Source organism: Cibotium barometz, chromosome 36 (assembly GCF_041138505.1).
Source record: "Cibotium barometz isolate CiBa-2024 chromosome 36, ASM4113850v1, whole genome shotgun sequence".
In the NCBI taxonomy this organism is placed as follows: domain Eukaryota; kingdom Viridiplantae; phylum Streptophyta; class Polypodiopsida; order Cyatheales; family Cibotiaceae; genus Cibotium; species Cibotium barometz.
This window is the reverse complement of record NC_141081.1, coordinates 12,580,245-12,586,066: the sequence shown is the minus strand read 5'-3', so window position 1 is coordinate 12,586,066 and position 5,822 is coordinate 12,580,245.

Here is a 5,822-nt window from a genome sequence, read left to right as displayed (position 1 = left end):
CATCTCATTTATTGCTTCATGATGCCACCCACCCCATTGACAGTTATGCCTTGCTCTACTAGTGTCCGGAGATGCTTTGAACTTGTGAGCACTGATGGGGCTAGTTTATCAAGGTGAGTGTCGTGTTGGTTCGATGACAGTGAGGATGATGTTGGTGAAGCTGAGGCCTTGGTTGGGATGCCGATGGTGGTTTTTATGGTGAGGGCTGGTGGCGGGTGGCCTTGCTTTATCATCCTCTAGGGCATTATCATTGGGGGGGGGGATATTGTTGTTTGTGAGATGGCTAGGGGTGTTATTAGAGAGGCTCGGGGTAGTTCAGTGGTATGATACAATTTTGAGGAAGATCTCTCTCTCTCTCTCTCTCTCTCTCTCTCTCTCTCTCTCTCTCTCTCTCTCTCATGCACATAACTGGGCTATTATCAAAGCGGCGATAGGATGGGGTGCATGTAGATGGATTAGGAAAGGGCCATGGAATGAGTAGTGGAAGGTGCAACAAAACGAGCAGCGCAATGGTTGTTGCAGCAGGAGGCTGGGAAAAGGCAACAAATGTAAGGGGACTGGGTGCATGGATGGCGGTGTGGCCGATAAAAGGAAGGCATGATCCTAGTTAGGCTAGTAAGATTTTCATAGGTTCTTCACCTGGGTTAGTAAGATTTACTTCCTTGACCTTGGCAAGGCCGTCATATGAAGCATGTGGATCTACACTTATCTTTCTTTGAGGCTTCTCATCATGTACCACCACTATATCTTGATGTTGTAGGACTTAAAGGACTCGGGCACTTACCTCAAATCTCCCTCTTGAAGCTCAACTGTGAGCTCTTTGAGTTTTGCTTCCTTCTCTGCCTCAACCTTGACCTAATTGTGCTTGCATGTATAGTAGCTCGACAAAGCTTGGCTTGCTCATAGCCCATGGGCACCTCATCACCTTGATAGACCAAGCTCAGTAAATCTTACCTTGCTCGGAGCTTATGGGATCTTGTCACTTTGATAAACCATTGTCTTGGCCTAAATGGTGACCTTGTTTAGGTTAGCTTCCCACTGCCGAGTGTAGGTTTCATGTGAACCTATAGCCTCAATGTAGCAAAGCTAGTAAAGATTTATCTCCATAGGGAGAAGATACTTATTAGGCTTGCAATTTTCTCCTTCTTGGTCGGGCGGTGCCAATGCAAAAGTTGATCCTTCTACATAGAAGTCTTCATCCCAAGATGAAAGCTACTCCTCCTAGTTCAAAGTCATTGTTAGCCCCTAAAAAGGGACATTGTATAGAGAAGTTTTTCTTGCTAGATGAATTACTAGCTACTCCTAGTTCAAAGTTGTTGTTAGCTCCCAAAAGGGATGTTGTACTAAGCATGAACATGGAAGTGATTTGGTTCCACCAAATGCTTTCTCCACCACTATGTGAGTGTACACCCTGGCATTACCTTGGTATACAACCCTTACAAGAGCTATCTCTTTATCATTCTTGCCCCTTCCTCCTTGGACTCCTATTGTTGATGACAATAATTCAAACACCCCAGTTGGTGCCTCCAAGAAATACTCCAAATGTTTCATACACTACTACTACTGTGTACTGCTATTGTGCAACTTCTATAGCTCATTGCCGAGTTAAAATCATGTGAGCGAGAAAAAAACAGAGTGACCACAAGAGAAATTAAAATTTATTAAAACGTGACGTGAATTTAATACTTTAACTAAGATATAATTTAACTTTATTAATGTAATTTGCATATCTCACTCATGCATATTAGATCTTTGTGTGAGGCTTAAAAATGGGTTCCAAATTGAATGGAGATACAATGTATAAAGGCATTGTCTTAAATTGAATGGAGACACAATGTATAAAGGTATTATCTCAAGGGTGTGAAGGCTTTAATGAACATCCATTGAAGATATAAATATGGATGGAAGATAGCATGGATGGAGATACAATGTATGAAGGTATTATCTTAAGGGTGTGAAGGTTTTAATGACCATCCATGGAAGACATGAGTATGGACGACTAGATAGCATGGATGGAGCAAGTATTAATGTGTTTTTTTTGTAAGTTTACTCCCAATACATGATTTAATAACCATTATATAAGGACACACTTCTAGTAATTCAAGAAAAAATAAAATGATAAGATATACCATTAACATAATAAATCCAAGTCCTATTTTCATCCTGTATTAATCATACATAAAAGGCTTATGGGAGTTACAAAACAATAATTAACATAATAAATCCAAGTCCTATTTTCATCCTGTATTAATCATACATAAAAGGCTTATGGGAGTTACAAAACAATAATGAATGCTAATGTAAACATGTGCACATCATTAAGCATGGTACTTTGATTTTTTTTAAGGTAGGGAGGGGGGAGGAGAGGAAGAGACAAGGGAGAGGTATGTAAAAGGCTTCAAATATTGCCCCCAAAAACACCAAAGTGCCTTAAAACTTGGAGACATGTTGAGAGAGAGAGAGAGAGAGAGAGAGACACACACACACACACACAAAGGAAGGGGCAAGGGAGAGGTATGTGAAGAGCTTCAAATACTACCGCTAAAAAACACCATTGCCTTGAAACTTGCAAACCTGTTGTAAAAAAAATATATATATATATGTTTGAAAATTTTAATTTTAAGTTAACAAAACTTTTTAGTTTGAAAAAAACTAACAGGCTCAGAATGATCATTCCATTCGATTTGAGTAAAAATTTGGCCACATTCCGAAACTATATGAAAAAGTTATGGCACTTTGAAATTTTGCCAAAATGGTCGAAAAAGAGACCACGCTGATGTGGCTTCCTTTCAAGGCACTTGGGAGCTTCACATACTCCCTCCCCCCTCCCGATACTATATGAAAGAGTTATGGCACTTTGAAATTTTTCCAAAAAGGCCTAAAAAGAGACCAGGTTTATGTGGCTTCCTTTCAAGGCTCTTGGGAGATTTTTGGCAGCTTCACATACTCCCTCCCCCCCCCCCCAAAAAAAAAAAAACCAAAGTGCCTTTTGAGGTCTCTTTTCAAACCATTTGATAAAAAAATTTCAGTGTTATAACTTTTTCATATAATATTGGAATGTGATCAAATTTGTACTCAAATCAAATGAAAAAATCAATTTGAAATCATTGGTGCCATTAGAGTTTTTAAATTGAAAATATTTTGACATCTTATTAAAATACCTCCTTGTAGTTCAGATTTGTGGGTAAAAAGCCAATGAATTATATGTTGAGAGCTTAGCTCTAAGCTTTGGGAAGGATTAATAAGATAATTAACACAAGAAAATGCACAAAACTGCAGACACACAACTAAGCTATTGTACTTTCTTGATTTCTCACTCTCTCTCCGTCACTAAAAGAAGACATGGTTGAACAAAATAGAGAAAAAATGCAAGAAGCAAGAAAGTGGAAGAGGGAAAAAAGAAAGACACGACCTCTTTCATGAGAAAGGAGTCGTGCACTTCTCGAGCCACCTTTTCTTGATATTTTTCAAAAACTATACATCTTTTACTTCTCTTAAGGTTCTAAATTGAGATTTCATTTTTCTAGTTAACTAAGGTTCTCATGCTACTAAAGAAATAAACAAATTCAAATGTGTATTGGCTTCTACAAATTTTGGAGCCACTAAATAAACCATACACATTTTACAAAAGATATATCAAATAAAGTACAAAGGCCAAGAAATGCCTTGATTCAAAGCATAAAATATTAAATTTGTCAATGAAGAGCACTTTGAAGTTACTAATTTTAATGCCGAAAATAGGGGTCATCATTCCTCCCACATGAAATGCCCTCCTTGTAGTTTAGATTTGTGGGTAAAAAGCCAACAAAACCAACAAAGTATATGTTGAGAGCTTAGCTCTCTAAGCTTTAGGAAGGATTAAGAACATAATTAATGAAAGAAAATGCTTAAAACTGCACACACACAACTAAGCTGTGGTACTTTCTTGATATCTCACACTCTCTCCATCACTAAAATGAGACATGGTTGGACAAAATAGAGAAGAAATGCAAAAATCAAGGAAGTGGAAGAGAGGGAAAAAATAGAGGCACAACCTCTTTTCATGAGAAAGGAGTCGTGCACTTCTCCCACCAGCCAAACCACATTTTCTTGATATTTTTTTCCATTTTGCTAAAAGTATACAACTTTTACTTCTCCTAATATTCTAAATTGAGACTTCATTTTCAAGGTTCTCATGCTACCAAAGAAATGAACAAATTTAAATATACATTGGCTTTTACAAATTTCGGACCCACTAATTAAGCCATACACATTTTACAAAAGATATATCAAATGAAGTACAAAGGCCTTGATTCAAAGTATAAAATATTACATCTGTCAATGAAGAACACTTTAAAATTGCTAATTTTGGTGCCGAAAATAGGGGTCATCATTCCTCCCACAATCAATCTTGCAACATGTCCTGCAAAAAAGAAACTCCTTTGCCATTGTGCAACCACATCTCATTAATCTCTCATGTCATTTAGACACCCTTCTTCTTCTCAAACTTCTTTAACACTCTTCTTCTCAAACTCCACACCAAACTAAACTGCTTTTCACACAACTCAAAATAATAAGGCAAAAGTACAAGCAAAAATATCTCCTCAACCAAGCATAAAAAGAAATGCTAACTCCTCCATGAAACCTCATCACCCAAAATGTGACTTTGAAAACCAAAGTGCATTTTTAAAAACCCACAAAATATAGAACTTTGAATAACTCCCTCACAAAAGATTTTCATGAAAGCATTCCATCCACGTGACTCTCATTTTCTTTGGTTTTTTTTTAAGAAAAAGAAACTGTTAACCCACTAAGCCTTAAAATTTTATTGAGCTTAGTGTGTTGTGTGAATTTGGAACATATACTCCTTGGTAACTCCTTCTCAATCCCCAACTCTCCTCTTAAAGACTCCGGCTACCATGTATGTAAAGATATGTTAAAATTCAGCTTTACGAACATGCTGTGTATGAATGGTTGCTTGTGGAGGAACCTTTACACCATGAATTTTTTAAAACTTTTGTGTTAAGTTTTAAAACCTTGTCTTCTTGATTATGAGATGCATGGGCCATTACAAACCTACAAGGATGTGTGTTGGTGTTGAACGGTGGTTGCTATTACAAACTAAAGGCACATGCATGTTTATGATGTATGGCTAGCCAGGCGACGACAAACATGGCAAAGGCCATTAAGAACTCTATAAAAGGATGCATTGGTCATGTTCTTTAGAATCTGCTTTGATGACCCCTACTTAGGGTAGCAGTGGGTGTTTTTGTGGATGATTTATAGGCTGAGAGGCAATGCTTGAACCTACCATTGATGGCAACATGGGCATTAACTATTTTGTATATAGAGGAGAAGTCCCTTGAACTGTAGATTTCGATGAGTTCAAGCAACCTATAGGCAGCTTGATGACCATGGCATGGCTATTGTGAAATACTTCTTCTCTATAGCATGCACCCACCATGATCTCTTCTTCTCTACATGCTATCTTCTATAGCAAGTTTGTTTCATCTTGCATATTCCATGTATACTTAGGTTGACACTTTCAAAATAGCTTGATCTAATCCTTCCTTGTGGTGTATTCTAGCAAAGGGGCAATTTCAATCACCCATGTGAGTCTTTTATTGTTGGTGGCTTAATTTTCCCAAGCATTGGCCACCATTCTTCAACTCTTTCTTCTTCAAGATTGTTATTTACATCTCTTCCTAAATATTTCAATCTCCCTCCCACCAATTCCCTCTCTCAAAATCAAGAAAATTAACCCTCAAATCATGATTAGATTTCTACTACACAACGAAGATCCATCCCATAGATTTGCACTATCGAAGATTAAAGCCCATAAT